Source organism: Haliaeetus albicilla, chromosome W, assembly GCF_947461875.1.
Source record: "Haliaeetus albicilla chromosome W, bHalAlb1.1, whole genome shotgun sequence".
NCBI classification, from domain to species: Eukaryota; Metazoa; Chordata; class Aves; order Accipitriformes; family Accipitridae; genus Haliaeetus; species Haliaeetus albicilla.
Genome location: NC_091515.1, coordinates 29011398 through 29023517, shown reverse-complemented (window position 1 = coordinate 29023517; position 12120 = coordinate 29011398).

Below are 12120 nucleotides of genomic sequence, written 5' to 3'. Positions count from 1 at the left end.
GCACCTGCTTTAGGCCTTCCTGATTTAACTAAAGATTTTCAGTTGTTTGTTCATGAAAGACAACGCCTGGCGCTTGGTGTGTTAACCCAGAAGATGGGAAGCTGGAAACGACCAGTTGGATACTTCTCCAAACAACTGGACACAGTGAGTAAAGGATGGCCAAATTGCCTTCAAGCAGTGGCTGCAACAGTAATGATCATACAAGAAGCTCGGAAATTGACTTTGGGAAAAACAATAACAGTCTATGTCCCACATATGGTGAAAACTGTTTTAGAACAAAAGGGGGGACACTGGCTATCTCCGAGCAGAATGATGAAGTACCAGGTAATATTAACTCAACAAGATGATGTAATTTTGAAAACAACTAACCTGGTAAATCCAGCGGTGTTTTTAAGTTCCATACAGGAAGAAGGACAATTGGAACATGATTGCTTGGCTGCTATTGAGTATGTTTATTCCAGTCGTGAAGATTTGAAGGATGTACCATTGGAGCGACCGGACTGGGAACTGTATACAGATGGTAGCAGCTTTGTGGAGCAAGGAATTCGATACGCTGGATATGCGGTAACAACAGACACCACAGTTATAGAAGCAGGAGCATTGGCAAGTACCACCTAAGCTCAGAAAGCGGAACTTATTGCTTTGATTCGAGCTTTAGAACTGAGCGAAAAGAAGAAAGTAAACATCTGGACAGACTCAAAGTATGCTTTTGGAGTGGTACATGTCCATGGAGCATTGTGGAAAGAAAGAGGATTATTGTCCTCTCAGGGATCAAATATTAAACACCAAGATGAAATTTTACAACTATTACAAGCAGTTCAAAAACCAGAACAGGTAGCAATCATGCACTGTAAAGCACACCAAATTGGAAACACAAAGGAAATTGTTGGAAATAATTTAGCCGACCGAACGGCAAGGAAGGTAGCAAAGGAACGAGCATTCCAAATGGCATGAATTCCTTCCAAAACAGTAACCCTTCCTAGGGAAAAACCAAAATATTCAGAAGAGGATAATAAGTTAGGTCAATTATTAAATGCTAAGAAAAACCTAGCCGGAAGGTGGGTAACACCTAAAGGGCAGGTAGTAGTTCCACCCTTTTTGATGAGAGAAATAATTCAAACAAAGCATCAGGAATGCCACTGGGGAGCAGAAGCCTTAGTAACTTCTTTGCAAAAACAGGTGGTATCGCTCAAAATGTTAGGAATGGCTAAAATAATAATTGCAAAATGTGAAGCATGTTTGAAAAATAATCCAGTAATCAGGAAAAAGGTTCAAATGGGTCGAATAAAATCTGGTACAGAGCCTGGAGATTATTGGCAAGTAGATTTTTCAGAACTACCTAGGCAAAATGGGTATCGATACATCCTGGTGGGGGTTGATACTTTTACAGGACGGCCGGAGGCTTTTCCCTGTTGTTCCACACAAGCAAAGGAAGTAGTCAAGTGGTTACTACAAGAAATAATTCCAAGGTTTGGAGTTCCTATTGGAATTTCTTCTAACAGAGGTCCACACTTTGTCGCAGAAGTAGTCCAAAATGTTAGCAAAATTTTGGGTATCACATGGGATTTGCATACCCCATGGAGGCCACAATCCAGTGGGAAAGTAGAAAGAATGAATCAAACCTTAAAAAGGCAAATAAGTAAAATTTGCCAAGAGACTAATTTAAAATGGCCTCAAGCACTTCCATTGGCATTATTACGAATCAGAGTACAGCCAAAGAGTGGAACCTCAGTCAGCCCTTATGAATTATTGTATGGAAAACCTTATGAATCCCCAGAACCTAACCCAAACATGCATGTAAAAGGGAAACAAGATGTGTATAACTATCTGCTTTCCATAGGAAAAACTTTGACTGCAATTCGGAGAGCAGTGGTGTGGAATAGACCATTATCCCTGGAAGCTCCAGTGCATGACTTTCAACCAGGAGATTATGTCTATGTGAAAACGTGGGCTTCTGAACCCCTGCAGGAATGCTGGAAAGGACCCTTCCAGATACTGTTAACCACCTTCACGGCTATTAAGATTGCAGAATCGGATGCTTGGATACACTACACTTGAGTGAAGAAGGCACCTACTCCATGGAAGATTATTAGCCGTGACCCAAAGACTTTAAAACTGACTTTGAAACAAATATTAACTCTCAAGATAGTAGTGGATAAATGTTATGTGTAAATAATGTGAAAGTATTGAAATACTTTTCAACACTTTCAAAGGGGGGGGAATGTTGCAAATATTTTGATAAAAGAAATAAAAATCTAATTATAAAGGAGTTTGGTTTGATTAAAAAGTAGAAAATTATGAAGCATAGGTATGGGAGTGTTAAGTTTGAAATGTAGCCATAGGAACTTAGGAACTTAGAAAATGTATAATGTGTAACCATAAGAATTCAAGTATTGTTTAAAATCATTTAACCACAGAAGCTTTGACAAAGATTGGTAGCCTTGTAGTGTTTGTTTTAGAAACTGAGGAAACCGTTATGGACACCAGTTTGCTGCTTGGAAACACCTGAGAGGTCAAGAAGCGGACGAGTGAGGAAGACTATGAAAGACCACCAGAGGGCTCCTGAAGACCACCAGAGGGCTTCACTGCGCCTGCGTAAAGGACATTTACATATGCTAATGATTTCCTAGAAATCTAATGAATATGCATAACCTTTCCTGGAAATCTAATGAATATGCATGAATAAGTTTTAATATAAGGTGTATTGTTTTGGTGTTCAGGTGTGCGTGGTTCGTGAGAGGACTCACCCGCGCACCCGGCCGTCAATAAAGAAGTGTCTGCTTATCTACACTAAATTGGTGTTGATAAGTTCTTTATTCCGAGTTTTTCGGCAACAGTTTCTGGCGACCCAGATGGGACCTCACTGAGAGAGACCGGAGGAGTCGGGGACCCGATCGGTTCCTGCCGGCACCGAGGATTTCTCGGGGATACCCATCGATCCCCGATCCATAAGGCTCTTTGCGACGTCCCCTGGATTTTGGTAAGACACTTCTTTTTTTAAACATTAAGGACGGTGGGTTAGAGTCCCCCCGGTGGGTTAGAGTCCCACCGGTATCGTCTGCCTGCCAGACGCGGCGAAAGCTGCGCAGGGTTGGACTAAAGGCTCCTGAAGTGAAAGCCTAGGCGTCTGCCCGTAAGACATAAGCGAAAGCTATTGCTGGGTTGGACAATTTGGGAGTGGGTTAGAGTCCCACAGCTTTTGAGGATTCTGGGTTGGAGTCCCAGCTTCAAAAGCATTTTGGAAACTTTGGGTTTGAGTCCCAATTCCAAGGAATTTTTGAGAGTATATGTGTATCTTTGTGAGATATTTAATGTATTTGGAAGTATCACAAATCAGAATTAAGAGTGTGGTATAGTGTGTTATATGTGAGTGTGAGTGTTGTAAGTGTGAGACGTAGTGCCTCCAACTGAGGTTGGAAGTTTTATAAAGGGTGAATACATTTTGTGGGTTAATAATCTTGCCAGGGGATATTGGTTATGACTCTTGCCTAGGGAAGTCGGTTCTGTCCGTGCCCTAGACAAGCAGGTGGACTCCATTACCTGGCAACAACTGTTGTTTGTATTCGCTTGATATCTGGCATTTAATATATGTATTTGGTATTTGATATTTGGTTTGGTATCTGACATTTGATAATTGATTATTGATTTTTGATACTCGATATATATTTAATAGATATTTGGTAGTGGGTATAAATATAATGGCATTGGCCAAATTATTTAAGAGTAAGAGTATGGGAAATTTATCTACTGATGGAAAGATACCGAAAGCATCTCCGTTGGGATGTTTGTTAGCACATTGGGGTGAATTGCATGATGATTTGCGGAAAAGTCAGATGATTGAGTACTGTAATCATTGGTGGCCTCTGTATATATTAGAGGATCAGGAAAAGTGGCCCATGAATGGGACACTGAATTATAACACCATTCTGTAGTTAATGTTGTTTTGTAGAAGAGAAGGGAAATGGAGTGAAATACCATATGTGGATTTATTTTTTTATTTAAGACAGAGACGGGATTGGCAGAATGAATGCAAGCTGACTAGTAGGGACAATTTGGTAATGGCTATAACTTCTGATAAGAAAGAAAAGAAATGTGGTTTGGCATGTGATGTTGGAAAAGAGTGCTTAAAGAAAATAACTACCCCCAAAGAGGATGAAGGGCCAGAGTTGGATATATCCCCTCCCAGGAGAGGAATAAATTGGGGTCGAGAGCATAGAGAACAGATGGAAGAACCAGAAAGTAGTGGAATAGAGGATGTGGGGGAAGGACCGTCTGAAGTTGTAATTCATACCCCCATTTCTCGAAGGACCCGACAGCAGGTATAAACAATAGCAACAATAGCTCCCCTGCGGCAGGGAGTCGGTAACGATGGGCTGGTGTATGTAAAAGTGCCCTTTTCGGTTACGGATTTGATGGCTTGGAAGCAGGCAGCTGGAGTATATAGAGAAGATCCTGAGAGAGTAGGCAGAGTGGTGGATACTATAATTAGAACACAGAATCCAGACTGGAATGATTTACAGGTGATTTTTGGATAATTTGTTAGATGATACAGAAAAGCAGATGGTATTAAAGACTGGCAAAGCACAGGCAGAAGTGGCTGTACTGAGGGGGACAACAGGTGGAACATTAGAGCAGAACTTTCCGTCTGGGGATCCGCAGTGGGATCCAAATAACAGGGAACATAGCGAAAGGTTGACTCGGTATCAGAAATGGATTTTATATGGAGTTAAACATGCTATGCCTAAATCTTTGAATTGGTCTAAACTATATGAGGTGAGACAAGATAAGAATGAATCTCCCTCTGCGTTTCTGGAAAGACTGAAGGAGGTTGCCAGAAAATATACTGATTTAAGAGTAGATACAGAGGCGGCTCAGATACAGTTGGCTTTGATTTTTATGGGACAATCGGCACCGGACATAAGAAAGAAACTTCAGAAGCTGGAGGGAGAGGATTCAAGGAGTCTGAATAAAATGTTGGAGGCAGCATGGAAAGTATATAATAACAGGGAAAAAGAGGAGAGGAAAATCAGAGAAAATAGATTGTTGGCCGTAATAGCAGGAACAGCAGGCAGAGGACGAGGTGGAGGAAGAGGACGAGGTGTTTGTGGATGGGGAGGATCAATGAATTTTAGCAATCGGAATTTTAACACCCCCTTAGGAGCGAATCAGCGTGCTTTGTGTAGGGAGGAAGGACATTGGAAAAGAGACTGTCCTAAAAATGGGCAGTGTTCAGGAGGAAATATTCAGAAGGAGGTAGCCAGAATGATGGTTTTGGATGAATGAAGGGGACCGGAGGGGAGCCCAGCTGAGCCTCTGGTTATAATTAAGCTGGGAGAAAAGGAAGTTAAGTTTTTAGTGGATACAGGAGCAACATTTTCGGTATTGAATACTTGTAAAGGAAAAATTGGAACAAAACCAGCAAATATAATAGGAGCAACAGGGAAAGAGGAAAACAGACCATTCCTGCAACCTCTGGATTTGAAATTTGGAAATAAAATAATTACACATGAATTTTTGTATGTACCAGAATGTCCGATACCCTTGTTAGGAAGAGATTTGTTATCTAAATTAAATGCACAAATTGTTTTTGAGGAAGGAGAAATTTTTTTGAAAATACCTGAGTCAAGAACAGGAGAAATCTTGATGATACAAGAAAAGTGGAGGAGCAGGAAATTCCACCGGAGGTGGATTTTGCAGTGATTCCTACAGTATGGGAAACAGATATTCCTGGTAAATCAAAATTAGCAGCGCCTGTAAAAATAGATTTAAAAGAAGATGCAGGAACAGTAAAAATTAAACAATACCCAATCAAACCAGAAGTTAGGCAGGAGCTGAAGAAATTGATTGACAAATTTTTAGAGTACAAAATTTTGGAGGAATGTGAATCTGAATATAATACTCCTATTTTACCAGTCAGGAAACCCTCGGGTGAATACAGGTTAGTGCAGGATTTGAGAGCAGTGAATCAAATAGCCAAGGACATATATCCTGTGGTTGCAAATCCTTATACGTTGTTAACAGCGTTAAAGAAGACTCATCAGTGGTTTACAGTGCTTGATTTGAAAGATGCTTTCTTTTGCATACCTTTGGAGAAGGAAAGCAGAAAGTTGTTTGCTTTCGAATGGGAAAATCCACAAACCGGGCGAAAGATGCAGTTAACATGGACAAGACTACCCCAAGGATTTAAAAATAGCCCGACAATTTTTGGAAACCAGCTGGCAAAAGAGCTTGAAATCTGGAAACAGGACAAACCGAGGCCTGAACATTTACTTCTACAATATGTAGATGACATACTGATTGCTACAGAAGAAAGATTTACCTGCATACAGGTAACCATTGACCTCTTGAACTTTCTGGGACTAAATGGGTACAAGGTATCCAGGAAGAAAGCCCAAATAGCATGTCAGACTGTGATATATCTGGGCTTTGAGATTTCAAAAGGGCAGCGACAATTGGGAAAAGGTTGCAAAGAAACCATTTGTGGTATACCTGAGCCGAAAAATATCCATGAACTTAGAGCGTTTTTGGGAATGGCAGGGTGGTGTCGTCTTTGGATCATGAACTATGGTCTAATAGCTAAACCATTGTATGAGGCCCAAAAGAACTCTTCTTTTGTTTGGGGTCCAAAACAGCAAATGGCCTTTATAGAGTTAAAACGCGCTTTAATGTCTGCACCTGCTTTAGGCCTTCCTGATTTAACTAAAGATTTTCAGTTGTTTGTTCATGAAAGACAACGCCTGGCGCTTGGTGTGTTAACCCAGAAGATGGGAAGCTGGAAACGACCAGTTGGATACTTCTCCAAACAACTGGACACAGTGAGTAAAGGATGGCCAAATTGCCTTCAAGCAGTGGCTGCAACAGTAATGATCATACAAGAAGCTCGGAAATTGACTTTGGGAAAAACAATAACAGTCTATGTCCCACATATGGTGAAAACTGTTTTAGAACAAAAGGGGGGACACTGGCTATCTCCGAGCAGAATGATGAAGTACCAGGTAATATTAACTCAACAAGATGATGTAATTTTGAAAACAACTAACCTGGTAAATCCAGCGGTGTTTTTAAGTTCCATACAGGAAGAAGGACAATTGGAACATGATTGCTTGGCTGCTATTGAGTATGTTTATTCCAGTCGTGAAGATTTGAAGGATGTACCATTGGAGCGACCGGACTGGGAACTGTATACAGATGGTAGCAGCTTTGTGGAGCAAGGAATTCGATACGCTGGATATGCGGTAACAACAGACACCACAGTTATAGAAGCAGGAGCATTGGCAAGTACCACCTAAGCTCAGAAAGCGGAACTTATTGCTTTGATTCGAGCTTTAGAACTGAGCGAAAAGAAGAAAGTAAACATCTGGACAGACTCAAAGTATGCTTTTGGAGTGGTACATGTCCATGGAGCATTGTGGAAAGAAAGAGGATTATTGTCCTCTCAGGGATCAAATATTAAACACCAAGATGAAATTTTACAACTATTACAAGCAGTTCAAAAACCAGAACAGGTAGCAATCATGCACTGTAAAGCACACCAAATTGGAAACACAAAGGAAATTGTTGGAAATAATTTAGCCGACCGAACGGCAAGGAAGGTAGCAAAGGAACGAGCATTCCAAATGGCATGAATTCCTTCCAAAACAGTAACCCTTCCTAGGGAAAAACCAAAATATTCAGAAGAGGATAATAAGTTAGGTCAATTATTAAATGCTAAGAAAAACCTAGCCGGATGGTGGGTAACACCTAAAGGGCAGGTAGTAGTTCCACCCTTTTTGATGAGAGAAATAATTCAAACAAAGCATCAGGAATGCCACTGGGGAGCAGAAGCCTTAGTAACTTCTTTGCAAAAACAGGTGGTATCGCTCAAAATGTTAGGAATGGCTAAAATAATAATTGCAAAATGTGAAGCATGTTTGAAAAATAATCCAGTAATCAGGAAAAAGGTTCAAATGGGTCGAATAAAATCTGGTACAGAGCCTGGAGATTATTGGCAAGTAGATTTTTCAGAACTACCTAGGCAAAATGGGTATCGATACATCCTGGTGGGGGTTGATACTTTTACAGGACGGCCGGAGGCTTTTCCCTGTTGTTCCACACAAGCAAAGGAAGTAGTCAAGTGGTTACTACAAGAAATAATTCCAAGGTTTGGAGTTCCTATTGGAATTTCTTCTAACAGAGGTCCACACTTTGTCGCAGAAGTAGTCCAAAATGTTAGCAAAATTTTGGGTATCACATGGGATTTGCATACCCCATGGAGGCCACAATCCAGTGGGAAAGTAGAAAGAATGAATCAAACCTTAAAAAGGCAAATAAGTAAAATTTGCCAAGAGACTAATTTAAAATGGCCTCAAGCACTTCCATTGGCATTATTACGAATCAGAGTACAGCCAAAGAGTGGAACCTCAGTCAGCCCTTATGAATTATTGTATGGAAAACCTTATGAATCCCCAGAACCTAACCCAAACATGCATGTAAAAGGGAAACAAGATGTGTATAACTATCTGCTTTCCATAGGAAAAACTTTGACTGCAATTCGGAGAGCAGTGGTGTGGAATAGACCATTATCCCTGGAAGCTCCAGTGCATGACTTTCAACCAGGAGATTATGTCTATGTGAAAACGTGGGCTTCTGAACCCCTGCAGGAATGCTGGAAAGGACCCTTCCAGATACTGTTAACCACCTTCACGGCTATTAAGATTGCAGAATCGGATGCTTGGATACACTACACTTGAGTGAAGAAGGCACCTACTCCATGGAAGATTATTAGCCGTGACCCAAAGACTTTAAAACTGACTTTGAAACAAATATTAACTCTCAAGATAGTAGTGGATAAATGTTATGTGTAAATAATGTGAAAGTATTGAAATACTTTTCAACACTTTCAAAGGGGGGGGAATGTTGCAAATATTTTGATAAAAGAAATAAAAATCTAATTATAAAGGAGTTTGGTTTGATTAAAAAGTAGAAAATTATGAAGCATAGGTATGGGAGTGTTAAGTTTGAAATGTAGCCATAGGAACTTAGGAACTTAGAAAATGTATAATGTGTAACCATAAGAATTCAAGTATTGTTTAAAATCATTTAACCACAGAAGCTTTGACAAAGATTGGTAGCCTTGTAGTGTTTGTTTTAGAAACTGAGGAAACCGTTATGGACACCAGTTTGCTGCTTGGAAACACCTGAGAGGTCAAGAAGCGGACGAGTGAGGAAGACTATGAAAGACCACCAGAGGGCTCCTGAAGACCACCAGAGGGCTTCACTGCGCCTGCGTAAAGGACATTTACATATGCTAATGATTTCCTAGAAATCTAATGAATATGCATAACCTTTCCTGGAAATCTAATGAATATGCATGAATAAGTTTTAATATAAGGTGTATTGTTTTGGTGTTCAGGTGTGCGTGGTTCGTGAGAGGACTCACCCGCGCACCCGGCCGTCAATAAAGAAGTGTCTGCTTATCTACACTAAATTGGTGTTGATAAGTTCTTTATTCCGAGTTTTTCGGCAACAGTTTCTGGCGACCCAGATGGGACCTCACTGAGAGAGACCGGAGGAGTCGGGGACCCGATCGGTTCCTGCCGGCACCGAGGATTTCTCGGGGATACCCATCGATCCCCGATCCATAAGGCTCTTTGCGACGTCCCCTGGATTTTGGTAAGACACTTCTTTTTTTAAACATTAAGGACGGTGGGTTAGAGTCCCCCCGGTGGGTTAGAGTCCCACCGGTATCGTCTGCCTGCCAGACGCGGCGAAAGCTGCGCAGGGTTGGACTAAAGGCTCCTGAAGTGAAAGCCTAGGCGTCTGCCCGTAAGACATAAGCGAAAGCTATTGCTGGGTTGGACAATTTGGGAGTGGGTTAGAGTCCCACAGCTTTTGAGGATTCTGGGTTGGAGTCCCAGCTTCAAAAGCATTTTGGAAACTTTGGGTTTGAGTCCCAATTCCAAGGAATTTTTGAGAGTATATGTGTATCTTTGTGAGATATTTAATGTATTTGGAAGTATCACAAATCAGAATTAAGAGTGTGGTATAGTGTGTTATATGTGAGTGTGAGTGTTGTAAGTGTGAGACGTAGTGCCTCCAACTGAGGTTGGAAGTTTTATAAAGGGTGAATACATTTTGTGGGTTAATAATCTTGCCAGGGGATATTGGTTATGACTCTTGCCTAGGGAAGTCGGTTCTGTCCGTGCCCTAGACAAGCAGGTGGACTCCATTACCTGGCAACAACTGTTGTTTGTATTCGCTTGATATCTGGCATTTAATATATGTATTTGGTATTTGATATTTGGTTTGGTATCTGACATTTGATAATTGATTATTGATTTTTGATACTCGATATATATTTAATAGATATTTGGTAGTGGGTATAAATATAATGGCATTGGCCAAATTATTTAAGAGTAAGAGTATGGGAAATTTATCTACTGATGGAAAGATACCGAAAGCATCTCCGTTGGGATGTTTGTTAGCACATTGGGGTGAATTGCATGATGATTTGCGGAAAAGTCAGATGATTGAGTACTGTAATCATTGGTGGCCTCTGTATATATTAGAGGATCAGGAAAAGTGGCCCATGAATGGGACACTGAATTATAACACCATTCTGTAGTTAATGTTGTTTTGTAGAAGAGAAGGGAAATGGAGTGAAATACCATAGGTGGATTTATTTTTTTATTTAAGACAGAGACGGGATTGGCAGAATGAATGCAAGCTGACTAGTAGGGACAATTTGGTAATGGCTATAACTTCTGATAAGAAAGAAAAGAAATGTGGTTTGGCATGTGATGTTGGAAAAGAGTGCTTAAAGAAAATAACTACCCCCAAAGAGGATGAAGGGCCAGAGTTGGATATATCCCCTCCCAGGAGAGGAATAAATTGGGGTCGAGAGCATAGAGAACAGATGGAAGAACCAGAAAGTAGTGGAATAGAGGATGTGGGGGAAGGACCGTCTGAAGTTGTAATTCATACCCCCATTTCTCGAAGGACCCGACAGCAGGTATAAACAATAGCAACAATAGCTCCCCTGCGGCAGGGAGTCGGTAACGATGGGCTGGTGTATGTAAAAGTGCCCTTTTCGGTTACGGATTTGATGGCTTGGAAGCAGGCAGCTGGAGTATATAGAGAAGATCCTGAGAGAGTAGGCAGAGTGGTGGATACTATAATTAGAACACAGAATCCAGACTGGAATGATTTACAGGTGATTTTTGGATAATTTGTTAGATGATACAGAAAAGCAGATGGTATTAAAGACTGGCAAAGCACAGGCAGAAGTGGCTGTACTGAGGGGGACAACAGGTGGAACATTAGAGCAGAACTTTCCGTCTGGGGATCCGCAGTGGGATCCAAATAACAGGGAACATAGCGAAAGGTTGACTCGGTATCAGAAATGGATTTTATATGGAGTTAAACATGCTATGCCTAAATCTTTGAATTGGTCTAAACTATATGAGGTGAGACAAGATAAGAATGAATCTCCCTCTGCGTTTCTGGAAAGACTGAAGGAGGTTGCCAGAAAATATACTGATTTAAGAGTAGATACAGAGGCGGCTCAGATACAGTTGGCTTTGATTTTTATGGGACAATCGGCACCGGACATAAGAAAGAAACTTCAGAAGCTGGAGGGAGAGGATTCAAGGAGTCTGAATAAAATGTTGGAGGCAGCATGGAAAGTATATAATAACAGGGAAAAAGAGGAGAGGAAAATCAGAGAAAATAGATTGTTGGCCGTAATAGCAGGAACAGCAGGCAGAGGACGAGGTGGAGGAAGAGGACGAGGTGTTTGTGGATGGGGAGGATCAATGAATTTTAGCAATCGGAATTTTAACACCCCCTTAGGAGCGAATCAGCGTGCTTTGTGTAGGGAGGAAGGACATTGGAAAAGAGACTGTCCTAAAAATGGGCAGTGTTCAGGAGGAAATATTCAGAAGGAGGTAGCCAGAATGATGGTTTTGGATGAATGAAGGGGACCGGAGGGGAGCCCAGCTGAGCCTCTGGTTATAATTAAGCTGGGAGAAAAGGAAGTTAAGTTTTTAGTGGATACAGGAGCAACATTTTCGGTATTGAATACTTGTAAAGGAAAAATTGGAACAAAACCAGCAAATATAATAGGAGCAACAGGGAAAGAGG